This window comes from Durio zibethinus, chromosome 17 (genome assembly GCF_047325235.1).
Source record: "Durio zibethinus cultivar Kanyao isolate XHJ-2024 chromosome 17, ASM4732523v1, whole genome shotgun sequence".
Classification (NCBI taxonomy): domain Eukaryota; kingdom Viridiplantae; phylum Streptophyta; class Magnoliopsida; order Malvales; family Malvaceae; genus Durio; species Durio zibethinus.
Window position 1 is genome coordinate 8337780 of NC_143178.1, and position 19605 is coordinate 8357384.

The window sequence follows — 19605 nt, forward strand, 5'->3', positions numbered from 1 at the left end:
AAAAAAAGGTGTAAGGAAAAAACGAAATAGGATGTCATGTGTACACAATCATTTTTTTTAAAGAATCTATTTGAAAAAAGAAATGAAGAAAAAACTAAAAAAAAAGAAAAAATTGAAAAGCCAAAGAGAAAAAAATTAGGTCGACATGTGATATCAACAGTAATGAGATTTTATTGAAAATTTTATACCATGAATTTTAAATAAAAAAGACTAAAAATATTTAAAATAAAAAAATGGATGTGACATTAACACCTTGGTTAATTTTTTTTCAATTTATTAAATTAAAAAAGTAAAATAACAAAAAAATATATTTTAAATAATAATATTAGATGGACTCCATATTAAAAAAATTTTAAAAATTTTATGAATATTGATTAAATATTTATAAAAGAATAAAAATAAAAAAGAAATTGAAAAAAAATTGACTTGACATGTGACACACTTTTAATATCAATGGGTCTCACAAAAAATTAAAATCTAAAAAATTATTCATTAAATATAAAAAAAAGAAGAAAGAAAAAGTAAAAAAAATGTGGCATAATTTTAGTATAAAGTGGCTCACACACAAAAATAAAATCTAAAAAAGTATTTATTAAATATTTTACAAAAAAAAAGGTAAATAAGCAAAAAAAATTAGTTTAAGTAGTTTCCACAAAAAATCTTTAAAGATTGTATAATTTTAAAAAGTTTTATTAAATATTAAAAAAAAAGTAAAAAATAAAAAAAAAGGGCTTGACCACTGACACAATGCAAATCCGTACATTTGCAAGGTTTAATAATAATATCAAATAGACCCTATATTCAAGAAATTTTAAAATCTTTTAAAAATGTTTATTAAATATTTAAAAAAAGAAAATAAAAAAATAAAAAATAATCTAAAGACTTGACATGTAACATATTTTTGATATAAAATGAATCTCATAAAAAATTAAAATTAAAAAAATTATTTTTTAAATATATAAAAATAGAAGAAAGGAAAAAAAAAAAAACACTATGTATCTTTGATATAAAGTAGATTTCACATAAAAAATCTAAAAAAAATATTTATTAAATATTGTAAAAAAACTAAAAAGTAAAAACGGTAAAAAAAGAAAAAGTAAAAAAAGTTTGGTGTAAGTAAATCTCATATAAAAAATCTTTAAAATATATATTTTTATAAAAATTATTAAATATTAAAAAAACAACAAAATAAAAAAAAGGATGATATGTACAACTGCAAAATTATACTCTCTGTTTCAAATTATTTAAGTGTTATCGAACTTTTACAAAATTTTAAAAAAATATTTAGATTTTAATGTATTTAATATTAAAATTTAAATTTTTTTATAAAATTTTATTTTTATGATTTTTAATGTTAAAAATTAAAAAATCATAAAAAATAATTTTAAAATATAAAAAAATAAAATTTTAAATATTAAAACTTTTTTTTTAAGACATCCAATAAAAAGATTATAAAATGAAAAAAAGACGGAGAGTACATACTATACTATAATTTCTTTCGGTCAAATTATATAATTTGAAAAAATGTAATCATTTCCTTCTTCAAATCCTAGATTTATGGACGAAAAATGAAATTGTGATTGATTTTAATGAAACCTGTCGCATGCATGTATGTCCTGTAAATTTAAATACACCTAGAAATTTCAGAAATTTGGCTATCTGATAATTTCAGCTCAATTAAAAGGAAGAAGATAGAGGATTTTCATAAGCATGGACCTCAGCAACCTCCAAACGGTTTTGGGGCTTTTAGCCCTTTATTTCATGCATTGGTCATAACTCGTAAAGCATCCATCAGACTGACCCATTATTTCATGTATTGGAGACTATATTTTGGATGATTACAGTATAATTATGCTATTATTAATTACTAATTAAAAATCGTAAATTTATGTTTGTTATAAAATTAAGAAGAATTATTTATGAATATCGGTATTTTAGTATTGAAGAATTGTTTATCACCACACTTTCACAATGAATATTACTTGTACTATTTTATTTTACTATAAAACAACAAATAGAAAAATGTTTAATATTTCTATTATTGAAAGATAGTTAATTTCATACTTCATGACAAATTAAAACTTGCATATTTTCCATGAAACACATTGTAATTGTATGCATTGTTTTAAATTTACATATATAGGGCATGTTGTAGAGAGGAAAAAGGGGAGTGAAGCTCAGACCTATGAAGAAATTGAAAATTTTTTTTTTTTTTTGTAGTACTTGTGCAACAGTTTTAATTTTGGCAGGCTTAGGCAGAATTGATGTTAATGGGAATCAAAGAAATGATAGCATGGGCAAACCATCTAAAACTTTCTTATTCCAATAAGAGTTTTATAGATTTCTGTTCTAAAAATATACCCAGAGATACGGTGCTTTGGATGTATTCAAATTTCATAGCTTTTGTGGAAATTTTAAGGGATAAAAGGCTAGAGATGTTTCGTATGGGCTGGTTTGATATCAACATTTAAACAATCTGTGATTGCATCAGTTAGCTCTTAGTCTGTCTTGGATTTTTATGACAGGTTGACAGTGCTTTGGGGAGATTAACCGAAATCCAGAGACACATGGGGTTTCGTCTGATGGTTTGAGTTCATACTCTGCCGTAATGTGTTCTTTTTTAGGCTTTCTTTTGCAGGTTTTTCTTTCTTCTTTAGATAAATGGAAGGATTCACTTTTTAACAAAAAAAAAAGAAAAAGGAAGAAACTTGCTGCTCTCAGTTTTCCTCAAAGAGAAAGATATTTTTATTTCTCAATACTGATTAAGTTCTCTTTGATCTCCATTGCATTGCTCGGTCACAGATAGGGAAACACATTAAAAATAAAAAAGGACAATATGATTAAATTCCGGCCTTATTTTCTACCCACTTGCACCACTCTGGCATCACCTTCATGCACTAATTTGCATATCTGCACATAGAATGAGGAAATGTTACCTAAATATAAGCTAAATTGGACAACAAAAAATACAACAAAAAACAACAAAAAAAAAAGAGAAAAAAAAAAAAAACACATAACTTACTATCAGTTACCACAATTGAGAGGAGGGAGATTGCATTGAGAAGGGAGTCGAGAAGCAATTGTGAGAGTGCTGCAGAGGCAGTCATGCTGCACAGATTGGAGTGCACCACAACACTCAGAACTAGGATTGGTCTCAGTAGCACCAGGCACCACAAAGGGTGCGCACACATTCAGGTTGGTGAGCACATTTGCGCAGCTCTGCGCCTTTGCCGTCTGGGTCTGCACTGCGGCTACAGCCAACAACAGGAGTAGTGCTGCAGCTGCAGCTTTGGAACTGAGATGCACCAGTGACTTGAGAACTGCCATGACTAAATTTATCCTGTCTAAATCTTGGTTAATTTCTTTCTCAGTTTTGTGTCTTATTCATCGGGATTTTAGACTGTTTATAGTTAGGTTTTGGATGTTTAGAGTGTTCCATTGCGTGAGTTACCTATCTCAAGTTTCTAGCACATCATAATTTTGTTGTGCTAGGATAGTTCAAGGATTACATTTCTTGATCGTCTGTGTATAACTAACTGCACTCTACAATGTTGACAATATTTGTCGTTTTCTTATTTTAAATTATTTTTAATTTAACAATTATAAAAATTAATATTATAAATCAATTAATAATTAGTTAACTTCTAATTCTATTCATATAATAATATTTACTTTAAAACAAAGCTGTAGTCTTAATAGTTTTGATTATTTAATTTTTATTAATAGTTTAATTGTGATTATTATCCAATTTTATATATGTAATTTATATGTTGATGGTGAATTTTATTTTTCATTATTCGAAAATATTGTATAATTGATAATTAAGAATTATTTCTTTTACAAGCTATAAAATTTTGAAGAAAATAAAAAATGAGCAGTGCTAGGGTTTTTTTATTTAATTTTTTTTTTGGTCGCGGTTTAAATCACTTGAATAATATAGGATCTAGGCCCTACAATTCATAACAAATCATCTTGCATAAGCCTAAACAAAGCTTCAAGACGATTATACAAATTCATCAACTCAAAGCTACCACTATGTGTCATACTTACAAGAAAATCTGTACAAAATATGTGTGGACAACATGACAATGACAATTTCTTGCCAATAGCCTTGGCAAATAAATAGTTCCTAATAAAAATAATCTTTTGGTTAAAAGTTCATGGATTACTTTATGAGCTGCCATGAGAGAATCAAAATTCAAGATTAAAAAAAAAAAAACCAACAACTATAATCCCATGCAACTTGCAAAAAATTAAGAATTGCATACACATTTTCGCCTTGAGAATACTACCCCAACCAAAATTTCTAGTGAAACCGAAAAGCCATTAGCCATTACTATCCTTATAGAGCCAACAATAGCCAAATTCCCTGAATTAATTGGAGCTGAAGCATCAACATTAAGCATCACAAAACCTTTACGGTGGAGTCTGCCAAGCAATATGTTTAATTTGGCAGGATGCAACAACTCTAACCAAAATCCTATATGTCATATATTCATGAATGCTGGCAACAATGGCAAAAATAACATTGGTGGGCCATTAAAAACCATTCTGAAATACACACCTAGCTATTTCGAAGTCTCCAAATGTGTCATACCACAAACCAAAACAAATTGATCACTGTATATTACCTTCCCTTAAAATGTGCTACCTATAAAATTATAAAGATGTCAAACACGCAAGGTCAGGGAATTAAAATGTTCAATATGAGAACCATTTAACCACCTATTCCAAATAAATTGGGGTTCCTTACAGTCACGCATAAATACAAATTATTTTTCGAAACAAAATCACAATTCATGCACATGAAGTTAATCAAGAGTTCCCTTCTGAAACAATTTTCTAAATCTTCCCGTGCGTTTCTTGTTAAATTTTTCAGTGTGTTACTATTAATTGGGAATTTTATAACTTAATAAAATAGGTTGGTAAATTTAATCCTAATACAAGACAAGCACGAGAGCCCATCAATCTCATTTTTTTTTCCAAAAACTCCTTCCTAAATTGGCACCCACCACCTGCTTGACAAAATTCCTTAAAGAGCCGCACCAACTTTCCACTACTCATAGTAGCCTTATACTTGCATGCCCTAGCTCTTACATACACAAGCATTTCCCAAGCCTTCTATTTTGCTGTTAAGAGCTGAATTTAAGAGGGCTGACTTTGGTCTGATTACTTGTCATGTCAAATATGTATCCAGGGGTTGTTCTTGTATAAACATATGTTAATCTGGATATGGTATCTAAAAGGGAAACATAGAGAGTTTTCAGGTAGCATTCTAAAAGCCAGAAAGATCACCAACATCATCAATCCAATGCAAATTTTTAAGGTGAAGGTATTTCAGCACTATTTCATTTTTCTAACTTCCTTGATCTATGGTATACTGCTCATTTTTTGGGAATTGTTCAAATGGTACGGTGACATTGTCAATGTTTACATTCCTGCTAAAAGAAATGTTCGAGGTCAAAGATATTGGTTTGTCAGTTTTAGGAATGTTAAGGATATTGAGTATTTACTTGAAGTTTTGAATGGTATCTGGATTAGTACTTATAAGCTTAGGTTTTTCTAAGCTAAAGGAATATCCGATTTTATAGATCAAGTTCAACATGCAAGGACTGCTAAGATTAGATAACCTAGTAGTAGGCTTGAGGCCTTTTTTAACAAATCTTATGTAGAGATGGTCAAAGATATGTGGCAAGAAAATGTAAATGACTCTAGCAGCCATAAAAGTAGTTTATCGAAACCTAGAATATTGATGATTCTTGCAAGGTAGGGGAAAAGGTTACTAAGAGTTTGGTTTCTGTTTCTTATGGTGTTGCGTATAATCATATTTAAGTGTATTTAGACAAAGGGTTTTTAGTTATCAAAATTAATCTAGATTCAATACTAAAAACTTATGTCTCAGAGAATTCAAAAGGGAGTACGCAGAACAGTGAAAAGGAGTTGTCACATGAGAATTATTTAGTAGAGGTGGCTAACCATGTATAGGCCAAGGAGTTAGGGGATGACTAGTACAAGTTTGCCCTTCGATTGATGATAAGCAATCTCTTAGTGGTGCGGGGTCTTCAGATTTTCCTAATATTGATCCAATGCAAAAAAATACAGAGAGCCTTGATCTTGTGATGAATAGTGAATGAGAATTTATCATTTGTAAATCTATCGAAAGAAGTTATGATGATTGTAAAGTGATTTAAACTTCTTATGAAATAACGGAAGAGCCTAACAACATTGATGGTTGTCTAGAAATGGTTGAATGTGGTAATGGTGAGGGGGTAATTAAGGCAAGAGATTATTAGAAGATTGGTTAAGCTCAAATCCAATGAATTGAGTTGAGAAAGTTGAGAAGGCAAAAGATGAAAAATCTATCTAAAATGATGAAGGTGAATTAAAAAAGGAAGATGAGAAGTATGGTGTTAATTATGAAGACATTACGGACCATCTTGATTACTCATGAAAGAAGAATCTAAAAGGTCACAAAATTAAGAAAAAAATAGAAAAACTACAAATAGAGTAGGAAGAAGGTTTTAAAGATTCCATTGTGTATTCATGATCTTTTTGTGATAATTGAAAAAGATAATAGCATCTCAGATAATGATATTTGACGGGTGAATTCATTGTATAGAGCAGAGACTATCAAAACTTGGGAGCTTGGGAAATGGCTTGCGTTTTCATTGAATGGTGATAAAGAAATTATTATTGACAAGCTAATGGAAATGGAACGGAAGGATCTTGATGATAATGCTAGCAGTTAGTATTCGATAGTTGTCGCATGGTGGTTTTATATTTTATGATAGGGTGGTCGATTCTATCATCGATTGGTCGGTACTTGCTTTCTATCTCTGAATCCATAAGCTTATCCTTTTTCTTGGTTTTTATGATTAGCTTTTTATTTTTTCCTTCAAAACTCAAGTATGGTAGGCATTTTCATAGTTGATCACATTCTGGATTTTTGTTTTATATCTTGATCGTTCTTAACTATTCTAGAGAGCTGGTAAGATGTTTTTCTTCGATTTACATTTAGGCATTCTTTGATACTTAAATGGTTTGTATTGGTTATTTGGATCTTGTCTTTGCTAGTCTAGATTAGCTTTGTAACCTTATGGTTACTTTAATAAATTTTGGCTAAGCACAAAAAAAAAATAAAAAATGAAAGCCCATATAATTAATTATGATCATTTATGTATGAGCTTTGCATATCTTATTGGGTCAATGTGGTTTGACAGCTGTGTAAGCCTTTCACATAGTAAATTTTTGATGATGGGGTTTATAGGGTTTTAATAAAAATTGGCTAAAGTTTTCTCTTCACTTCTAAATAATGATATCTACCCATTAAAAGTCGCTTGTAAGAAAAAAGCAAAAAAAAAAAAAAACCTAGTCTTTTCAATAATTGATGTTGCTTTCACTTATCATTTATGATTGCCCAATCATGTATGCAATATGATCAAATTTGGTATTCTAATATTCACATATAATTCTGGAAATTTAAAGTTATGCTTACATGTGGTATTAGAGCCTAATTATGAGATATTAGGACCCAAAATTATATTTTTAAATTTTAATTTCACTTGAAATTAAGTTTTGGGGTAAAATCTTGTGTTTGACACAATCCTACTTTGCAATTTTCTTTTCTTAAAATTGACTTAGGGCTTTTATTTTTCTTTGTTAGAAGATTGAAAACAATGTATGGAATATTTCTTAATTCATCCTATAGAGAGAGAAATCAAAATTTGAAGATTTAGGTTCAAGATTTAAACCTAATTCAAGATTTAATTACAACCTTGATATTTTATGTATTTTAATTCAAATTCGTCCTTCAATATTGTTACCCATGTATTATAAGGATGAGTCAATGTGTTAGATTCTATAAAATATAAGTTTACGTGGTTAGATATTAAGAAAATTGAAGTGGGTAGTACACATTTTTCTTAAACCAAAAATATTTTTTGCAGTTCATGAAGATTCATGCGTTTTCAATGTGTTTTTTTGCATGATTTTTGTAGATACATGTGTTAATTGAAGTTTAGTACATTTAATTGCATTAAAACACAAAGAAAAAGAATCAAAACTGAAAAAATAAATCAAGAAACAAAAGCTAGTTTGGCATGAGTATTGAACTTGAAAATGTTTTGCTTAATTTATCTTGATTTAAGCTATTTTCATACAATTTAAAGCATGGCTTTTGTAAATTCATGTGTTAATTAATGTTTAAAGGATTTAATTGCATCAAAAATCAAAGAAATGCATGAAAAATTGAAGAAAAAAATTGAAATAGACTTGAATAGGTTAGAAACAGCCTCAATTGGGTTGGATCGACCTGGCTAAATGTTGAAGAAGCTTAACCCTGACGTTAGGAGGAAGCCCACTTGCAATTAATGGCATGTGTAGCTAGTGTGACTTACCCTAATAGCCATTTTTGCCCTAGTTGCTTCTATCCTACTCGAAATTTTAATTATGATTTTATATTAGTTTTTTTAGAATTTTTTGATTGCATCAAATATTTATTATTTTATATTCATGCATAATTAAGTAATTATTAAATATTATGCACATGTTTTCTGATAAATTATTTCATGATAAAATATTTTGACATATTGGGAGTCTATTAGAGGTATGTACTATCTCCACATGTTTTATAAATTTTACGTACTATCAACTTGAAGTTACATGCATAATTGAATAAATTAAGTAAAATGTATTTTATTGATTTTTGGACTTTTGTTTAAATGCAGTAGTGATTGTTAAGGCAATTTGGGTTTGAACTCTATGATGTTATGGTACAGCCAATACCAAATTGATAATTTATTTTATAATTTCATATGATTGTTATATAATATTGAATTATCATTTATTTGAAATAATTGAAGTTTAAAATTGTTGTCTTGATTAATTTTTCTGTGATAGTTTTAGAGTTATGTATCATCATTAATTTGTGAAATTTATGTTGTGATAGATAATACATAAAAATAATTTATGAATTTATTATTAATTTATTCATAAATTTCAAGACACTTGGATTTTGAATGCAAAATTAGTTGTTGATCCAAAATGACACATTTAGTTTAAGTATCTTATAAGGAATGATCCTATTTATAATGAACAATCAAGATACACATTAATTGTTAGTGTCTCATATGAAGCGATCAACTCTTTAATGACCTAAAGAGATACATTATGGTCAAGTATCTCACAAGGAGTGATCAAAATGTATGCACTTAGCTAAGTATGCAAAACTATAGTTATATGTAATCTAAGTTTCTTGGTGTGAGAATATACAATTGGTTAATGTAGGAGTTTGGTTGTCAAAGTGGCTTACTCATTAAAATTTGTAAGATTTTCTCATGCATAAGAATAAGAGTATTTTCAAATTGCCTTATACAATCATTTGCCTAAATGGGGTTATTGTGTTTGGTAATTTGAAATGGATATAAGTATCATGGTTGAGAGTATATTGGTCTAGAAGGTCTAATGTTGCTCATATGTGAAAAAGTTGCATTTTTTTTGTCTTGAATACTATAGGTGATTTTAGTGATAAATATTAAGTAGCTTTAATTAAAAATGATAAAAGGTGATTTATAGCTTAATTAAGTGATAGGTGTTTTCTTAGACATAATCGTTAAGTTTTGAACTTTTTTATTGATTATTGTTTGATTGTTAAAATGTTGCATTTTGTAAATATAAAATATTTTCTAGTAATATGAATCCATGAAAATAATTGTCACATGCATAATTTGTAAGTTTATTATATTGTTTTGTTACAATATATAATTGTTTGAAAACTAACTTTATGAGTGATTATGCTCATGTAAAATATGATATGTGCAATTAAGTTTGATTATTTTGAAAGCATGTGTTATGTGTGATAAATATATTTAGCATGCTTACAATGTTTTAGTTTTATATATCACATAATTATAGTTTACAATTTTAGGCATTAAGTTTAAAACCTAATAAAGTGCATAATGTGATATATATTTTAGAAACTCATATTTTTCATGGACATATAAAATAATATTATTGGCTATAATGATTTATAAAAAAACATCTAGATTTTACACTAGTATAATGAAACAATGGGAGAATTTTGTTGTTAAAGTTATGCAATTATGTTATGGGAAATAACATGTGTAAATAATTGTAAAGTGAATTTGTTTAAGATATATCGTAAGAGTAGCTTTTAAAATCTTTTGCTTTTACAAAATAATTACTAAATCAAATATGCTCTTATAAGATATTAATTATTTTTTAATTATGATATTTTAAGAGAGTAGTGAGTAAAATTTTATTTCTTAGTAAGTATTTAGAGCATGCTTTTAGTATCATAAAACTAAGTAAATATTATCATAAAAATCTTGGGTAATAAAAAAATGAGTTGTGAAAGTAAATGGATATGAGTAAAAGTTCAGCTTGTAAAAGTAAGCAAAAATTAGTTTTGCAAAATTTAAGATTTTAATTAAATTGTATTGTTGTTAAAGCTTTTTAAATTAACTTGCCTTAATGTTTATATCACAACTCATGCTAAGTGATTTTGCAAATATTATGTCCCTCACATGAACATTATCATGTAAATGACATTGATTTATACCATAATTATTATCTGTATATGATTACCTGGAAAAATTATATATTATTGACATTAATCAATGCTATTATGTTGAGACTTATGGTATTAAAATTATGTAATTTATTGAATCTCATGTAAATATAAAGCACCTACATTGGTAGATGATCTTTTTGGTTGTTCAATTTTTTATTTTAAAATTTCTTATAGTCATACTTGAAAGATTGAAATGCAATAACAAAATATTATTAATTGTTAAGACAATTTACTTGGTAGTGTGGCGTGTTAAGTGTTTATATTGATTGAAGAATGATCATAGAGCATGATTTGAAAATTTTTAAGGGGCATAAAATGATAATAGACATTCTAAAATTTAATTTTTAATGATTCATAAAGGTACATTTAGATTAGTATCTAGCTTGGAAAGATCACATGTTTAAATAGACATAAGAAAATCAGTAGAAATATAATGATTATGTAGGTTCTTATGTTGTTTGGATTATCTCTAAGTTACTACACGTGATTACATACCTTGAAAAGGTGATTATATGTTTTTAATTTAGAAATAATTGTGAACCATTTTTGTGAAGTGAAAAGATACATAGACCTATGGAATTTATTTACCAAAAGGGGATGTACTTTCAAAAGTATTTGTATTTTTTATTGAGGTATGATCACACAAAATTATGATATTTTCTTTAAAAGAATGTCTAAGACTCCAAGATTAAAATTGTCATAAGGCACCTTGGTTGTTATTGATAAGACTAGTAAATATGTTAGACTAATTAAAGTCTTATTTGTTTGGATTATGATTGGTTTTTATTCTTGATTTCAATATAATTGGATAATTATCATCATAAGTTAATATTTGCCATTAGAGATAAGTTCTTGGATCTTTTGTACAATATACTAAATGTATAAATTTTAGTCACTTTAATTTATCAGATTTAAGGATATACATTTGTTTTATAGTGTTTTATGATAGCCAAGAATGTTAGCTTCAATACAAGAAAGTTTTAGATCTTTTATGATATCTTAATTTATCTTAAGTAAAATTGAAAGTTGTTGAAATATAATTTTATTTTGACAAATATTCATTTTACTTGTTTAACTCTCAATTAAGATATTGGTTTGATTATCTTAGCTAATATTATCAAACCTAGCAATTATCGATATTCAAAGGCATACTTGTTGTTATTTGTTGACAGTGTGTTTTAAAGAAAATTTAATATTTATTTTGAGGAACTCACACGTGAGGGGGAGACTATTGTTTTATATTTATCATATGTGCGAGAGTTTTGAGGAATGAAGTTTTGTGCAAATAAGTAAACTATTTGTTTTGTTTTTATTGGTTCAATTCATTCCTTGATAATTTTTCTCAAATTTTGTTGGTTTACTTTGAAAGAGAACAAGAATTTTATACTTCTCTTGTAGACATTCCATTTTCTTTAGGGTTGAATTTTATAGGATTTGGCTTGATTTTTGTTAAATTAAAAAAAAAAGAAAAGAAAAAAAGAGTTTGATTCAGTTTGAAGACAAAGTATTTCAATTGAAAAAGGGAATTGGTTTGAGAGGTGAATTTAGATTAAAAATCCAAAAGTGAATTTGATTAGGAGATTATAACATGGAAAATCGATTTCCTATTGTAATTGAAATTATAGGCCTATAAAATGACCAAATTAGGATCCATCAAAAACTATTAAGAAAAAAGCGAAAAAAAAAAAAAAAAGTCATCAAGAAAGTTAGTAGGAAAGATAGAAAAATCGTGAAAAAATAGGTAGTATTGTTTAGATTGTAGGAAAAGTTGTTGTTTAGACTATAGGTCAATTAAGAATTAAGAGAGTTTAGATTTGTGAAAACAAAAGAAAAAAAAAATGGTTCAATTTTACTTTTTTTTTTGTTTTTGGGTTTTTTTGGAAAAATTTGGGAATTTTTTGGGTTGTTTGAATTTTCTTATCAATTTCTCGGTGAACCTTGAAGTTTTTAATCAATTTTTCAGTGGGTTGAATTTTCTGGTTAAAGTTTCTAGCCAAGATTGAAGTTCCCATCACCATTTTTTGAAAATTTTCATCGTGATTTGGATTTGCTTGAAGTTCTTAATCGGTATTCAAACTAGTCTAGAGAGAAGTTAGAGGAAAGTTTTTTAGAGAAAGAAGGTTAAGCAGAAAAAGTGAAGGAATTTTTTTTTTTTTTTTTGGTTTTTAAACCTTCCCTAAATGACACCATTTTGGCTTAAAAGAATTTTGAAGACCCACACTTGACTCGTTTGCAACCCACGTGTGGACCCAAGGTAAGGTCTGACCCATTTGCGTGATTTTCCTTTTTTATTTTCTTTGTATTTTTTGTTTTGATTTTTTTCTTTTTTCTTTTAGTCATTTAGTTATTTATTTCTTTATTATTTAATTATTGTAATATTTATATATTTTTTAGTTAATTCGTTAAATAAAATAAAATTAGGGATAAATAAAATTTCATCCAAAGATTGAATTTTAATAAAGTTATGGGTGTGTAATTTTCTTAAAAATTTCTAGGTAAGGGGACTTTTTCTAAATTCGATCAAAGCGTTTGAGGATTTAGAAATTGATTTTGATATAAGAAATTTTATTTATTTCTAATTTGAAAAATTAAAATTGGGAGCAAATTGTGATGATTTATGATTGATTAGATTGTAATTATGATTATTGTATTTTATTACATTTTATTGATTTATATATTTCATTATTGTATTTTATGAATTTGACAATGTATTTTACTATGTATATTTTTTTATAAAATATTTAATAAATTTGATGACAGAGCCTATTCAAAGAAACAAGCATGTTATTTGAATACTTTTGATATGAGGAATATTTTTAAGGGATCGACCAAAGAGTTGGAGAAAACCTAAAAATATGTCCAATATTTAAATATTTAAATTAACAAAAACAATTAGGAATAATTTAGGACTATGTTAATTAAGGCTAAAGATAATTTAAGATTAATTGGTACCAATTTATGGATATTGTTGGAGTGCTATAGCCTTATGTGTAACCAAAATTTCGAACTTAGTTCTATTTAAAGGACTAGAGCCCATTCTTTTTAGGAATCCTTAGTCAAGCTTAGGAACTCTTTAGAAGGGATAGATTCACTTAGGTAGCTAATCATATCTAGATAAAAAAGATTGATGGTGACTTAATATTTTATGTTTAATGAGTTAGTTTTAGAACTACACATGTTATAACAATTTGACGACTCCACTAAGGACTTAGAGAGTCAAGCCAATTTTTAATTTTAGATGTTTTAAGCTTTATTTTGATGGTCTTAATTTAATTATTTTTGTTATTTTTCATGTTTACTAATTTGTTTGTTCTTTTTGTTTCATTTATTTTTTAAGCAAGAAAGTTTGTTTAATTATTTTTATGTTCCTAGACATACACTGCACATGCATTTCAAGCATTAAGCTCTTTACCCAAGCTTTGTCTTGTTTTAGAAGGGAATAAGTACCTATACTCTCGTGAGATGATAACCTCCATGTAAGCTAGCGAAAACTCTCACTCAAATTGAACCCTTTCCATTTAAAGCATGTTATAGGTAAATATTGGGATGTTTTACTAGTTTGTAATAGAAGATGATGTAGGAAACAAATTGAGAGCCTTTAGATTATCAAAATATCCTAATCCTGCATATAGAATAACTTAAGAGGCCTCTCATCGGATAGAGCCATGCCTACCCATTTGTTTAGAAAAACCTAAATTAGGACACAAAAAGGAATATCCTAACCTTTATTTTTGTTGCAGTTATTTCATTTGATTCTTTTTTAACATGCATTTGCATCATTCGAATATGTCATAACGAGTGATTGCCACATAACAATTTCTTAACAAAGAGTTCTCACTTATATCCATGGCCCATTTAAAGCAATTTAAGTTTATTATTCCATTGAATGAGTCTCTGGCCAATTTGAAGTTCAGATTAAAGGAATCTCAATGCAAGAAAGGTAATTGCCTGCCAGCTAATTACATTTCTACTATCCTAAAAAGAGTTCACCTTGATCTTAAACAAAATGATCTGACTAACTTTACTAATATTTGGAAGCTATGGGATTGTATAAAGAAAGAAGCTTTCTACAATAAATATGGTGATTTAGTGTTACTTCTGCAAGTAGCTATAGATCAATAACTTATTAAAGCTCGATGCGGTTTTGGATCCTTTTTATAGATGCTTCATATTCAATGAAGTCGACATGATACCAACAATTGAGGAGTATTCAGCTTTGCTTTGTTTTGATTACTAAAATTCTAACAAGGGTATTAGAAGAATAAGAAAAATGGGTATCCTAAGAAGCTCGCTCATATGATTAGGGAAGATGTGCAAACCATTGATAGGTATGAAAATAGAAGAAGGTAAATGCATCCCTTGGAGTGTTTTACTAGATTTTATTTACAATTACTCTGATGATGAAAGGCCATGAAATTGATGGCCTTAGCTATTTATGGGTTAGTGATATTCCCAAGGGCTATTGGATATATTCATGACTTCTTTGAACAAGTTGAATACTATGTTGATCCATCTTCTATAATATTGGCAAAGACATTGAGATCCTTGAATTATTGTTGATGAAGTGGGAAAGAATGCTTCACTAGATGTGCATAAGTATTGGTTATTTGGGCCAGAAGTCACTTAGAGAGCAATGAGGGCAAATTTTGTAAACCATACTTAGCTTTCAATATTTTTGTTAAGGGATTTTATGAGAACACTTGGCCTGAACAGAAATCTAAGGAAGAATGGTATTCATTTATGTGAAAGCTCACAAGTCAAGATGTAGTATAGAAAGCAGCATATATGCCTTATGGGTCAGTACTATATGGTTGTGAGGATAAGCTTTAGGTTCCCCTTTTAGGTTTTTGGGAAGTGATTAGTTATTCTCTTATCATGGTGTAAAGGTAGTTTGGTTATGAACAATTTATTCCAACAACATTTGGGCTTAATGCATTAGGATTTTCATATACTGGGACTAGTGTTTCAATGAAAATAGCCAAAATTGTTCAAGCGTGGAACAAACCAATAAGGGAAAAATAGGAAAACACACATAGGACTTCCCTAAAATATGCTGTGCAGTATATTAGGTGAGGAAAAGACATTATGGTTCTTTGAGAATGAGATCTAAGTTCTCCACCCTATGTTGTGCCACCAGATCTGTTGATAGAAATGGAAGTTTCCAAATGAAAGCCTCAATTAGAAAAGGATGATTTAGAGCGTCAAACTAAAAAGCTTAAAAAGAGACAAAGGTGTCACAAAATGATTTGAAAAAGCAAGATGAAAGATTCAAAAGCTTGGTTGAGATCATGACATGTGGAAGGAAAATTTTAAAGATTTGATGAGATGTCTTCCTTTGTAATCTTTGACCTTGGATGTTTCAAAAAGAAAATGGAAAGTTGCAGTTAGAGCTACAAAAATGGAAAGATGAGCATCTTAAGATCAAGGAACATAATGACTCACTCTTAGATACTATTGCAACCTTGAAAGATTAGTTATAAACTTCACAAAAGGCTATGGTAGAACTTACTAAAGAGTTTGAGCAACATAAAATGTATGCTAGATTTAGAGATAGGGGTGAACAATAGAGGGAAGCATATATAAAGAAGCAAGGGCACTTGAAGCACTTGTTCATTCAAATAAGTAAAATCTGTCTACATGGCAACAAAAATGAAAGAAAGGGTCAAGGATTTGAAGATAGTTGTACAACCAATTAAAATGAATGGACAACTTCTATTGAACTTCTTGAAAGATATACAAGATCAACTTCAACAAATCAAGAAGTTTCTTTGGAAGCTCAAACCTTGGAATTTCTTTATGTAACTAGGAATTTTATGAAGGTTTTTTATGTTTTAATCAATGTAAGTAGACTAGGAAAATTTGTTGATTAGTTAAGAAGTTTTCCTATGCTTTTATCAATGTAAGTAGGTTAGGGAACTTTGTTGTTAAGTCATTTTTATGGATATTATATTAGAATAATAATTGAGAGTGTTATATGGCAATTACTCAAATTCATGCATTCATACATTCATACATACATACATTTCATACATTTATATGCATAAAAAAAAAAACTTATCCAAAGTGTTGGGATAATTTCACAAGCTTTTTTACATAATAATATAGCATCCTAATTTTTGAAATTGTGATAATCAATGTTTAAGGATAGCTTAACCGTCAAAAGATTTTGAGCAGCCTACTCGCCATCGCTATAATGCTCGCACTTAAGTAAAACTTATGGGGCAAGAATAGGCTAGCCAAATTGAAAAGGTGGAGAAAGCTCAAATGGAGATTAAGAGGGAGTTAGGAAAAATCATGGACATGTTCAATAAAATGAATAAGAGAAAGGCTATAAAGAAAGCTCTTATTTTGCCAGACTGCCCATCCTAAGATGTTATGGACCCTTTAAAATATCCACCTAGGTATAGTCTTTACTAAGCTCAAACTTCTCAAGGGACACAAGGACAACAGCTTTATTTTTTATGACATATCCATATGTTTACCCAAAATTGTTATTTACAGTTTCCCAAAGAATATTGTAGGCTTATACTAATCCTACATTTACTAAAAAAGTATCTAATCCTGTTCAATTTCTTGATTTAGATGATCTTAAGGAACGGAAAAAGCTGAAACTAAATGCCCTTAAGGCAATAGAAGATTCGTTTTCTCAAAAGATGAATCTATTAGAAGAGAGACTTTGAGCTATTAAAGGAACTGACTTTTATGGATCCATGGATGCTTTTAAATTATGTCTGGTGTGTAATGTGGTGATTCCTCTTAAATTTAAATTACCTAAATTTGAAAAATATGATTGAACCAAATGTCTTGTGACTTATGTCACCATGTATTACGACAAGATGGCTACACATACTTATAATGAAAAGCTCATGATCCGCATGTTTCAAGATAGTCTAACAGGTTCTATTGCTAGATGGTATATCCAGCTTGATAAAACTTGCACCCTATCATGAAAAGAGTTAGCAAGGTCATTCATTTCTCAAAATTACCATATCATAGACTTGGCACTTGATCGACTGTCTTTATAGAATATGAAAAAGAAAGCTACTTAAAGCTTTGAAGAGTTTGCCTAAAGGTGAAGGGATGTTGCTGCTTAAGTTTAACTACCTCTTATAGAGAAATAGATCACTGTCCTATTTGTTAGTACTTTGAAGGCTTAGTACTATGAAAAGATGATTGGTAATGCAACAAAAAATTTTATTGACATGGTGATCTTTGGCGCGATAATAGAAAATTCCATTAAACATGGCAAGCTTGATAGGGGTGAAACAACTAGTGCAAAAAAAGGTGGTGCACCCAAGAAAAAAAAAGTGAAGCTCAGGCTATAAGTTATAATGTGTAGTAATTCAAAAAGTTTGCCTTTTATCTTCAGCTAATGTATCAAACACCTTATCCTATTACAAACATTATAGCATCTATCTTTTATTCTTACCAGCCTATGCTGCAATCATCTTATTAACCCACTTTTTGGCCATCCACACCAAATCCTACCAACACATCCTTCCCTGGACTAGTTTTAAGGCCTAACCAAACAAGTGGTCCAAAAGGATCATAAGGAACCCATGAAGTTACCTTTGATCCAATTTCTATGACCTACATAAAATTATACCCACAATTGTTAGAAAGGCACTTGATAGCACCTTTCCACGTGGAACCTTTGAAACCACCATACCTAAAATGGTATGACCTTAACACTTGATGTGACTATCATTATGGAAATGTTGGCCATTTTACTGAAAGCTGCATTGCCTTAAAACACAAGGTAAAAAAATTGATTAAAGATGGATTGTTGAGCTTTGAAGAAAAAGAAGTGCTTTGATGTCAGTACAAATCCATTGTTAAACCATACTAGGGTAGCCATTAATGCTTTGAGTAATGACAAACCTTATTATTTCAAGCGAAAAGTAGATGAAGTAAAAACCCTAGTAGTTGAAGTATGTGATGCTTTATTCAAAGTTGACATGTTTTGACCTGTAACATAATGCACTTATTATGGAAAATATGATTCTAGTTAGGTTTGGCAGTATCACATGAGAGCTATAAGATAGTTTATCCAAAATTATGATCAATTTTGACATGAGTTATAAAAGTTGATGAATTCCTCTCAGAGTGAGTTTTATAAAGAATGGAGAGATGATTGGGTTAGTAGAATAATTAATGAATTGCATCAAGCACAAATTTAGCTTTGATTCCAAAGCGAGTGACCATTTTTTATGAGAAGAAGACAAGCCCCATAATAGAAAATCTTGCTTACAAGTCAGTTTTTACCTTTCATGTGCCTCACCTTTTCCCTTACAAGAGTGATAAAGCAGTTCCATGGAAATATGATTGTGATACCATAGTTTGAGATCAACAAAATAAAGTTGTTAAGTTAGATGCTACAAATATAACTGGTGTGGGGGGCATGACTTGAAGTGAAAAGTGTTATACTTTCAAAATATTGAAAGAAATGAGACAAGAGAAAATAAAGGTTGATGAATAAGAAAGGAAAAATAATCCTATTCCAATTTTTAAATTAGTGTATCAAAAGCCTGTTTCAGAAAAAGAGGCTTATGAATTTCTCAAGCTAATCAAGCATAGTGCATACAATATAGTTGAGCAACTTAATAAAATACCAACTAGGATATCACTGTTATCATTGTTGTTGAGCTCAGAGCCCCACCATAATTTCTTGCTCGAGGTTTTAAATTAGACTTATGTATCACATAATATATCTGTTAAAGATATCGATCAGTTAGCTGAAAATTTGGTGGTTGCAACTTACATAACCTTTAATGACGATGAGATCCTCTATAGGGTAGAGAAAGTGATAAGACTCTTCACATCACCACCAAATGTAAGAGTCATACCATGACAAAAGTTCTTATTGGTTTGGTAATGGCCCTTCAATTAATGTGATACCTATGTCGACATTAGTTAGACTACCAATTAAAATTTATTATATGAAAACCAGTCAGATGGTAGTGCAGGCCTTCGATAGAGCTCAAAGAAAAGTGGTAGGAAAAATTGAGATACCT

The 19605-nt window shown here is 28.9% G+C and overlaps 1 pseudogene; it reads right to left on the bottom strand.

The window, feature by feature from the left end:
- Positions 1–2181: 2181 nt before the first annotated feature.
- LOC111288263 (protein MEN-8 pseudogene) lies at positions 2182–3441 on the bottom strand (annotated as a pseudogene).
- Between the last annotated feature and the right edge of the window lie 16164 nt (positions 3442–19605).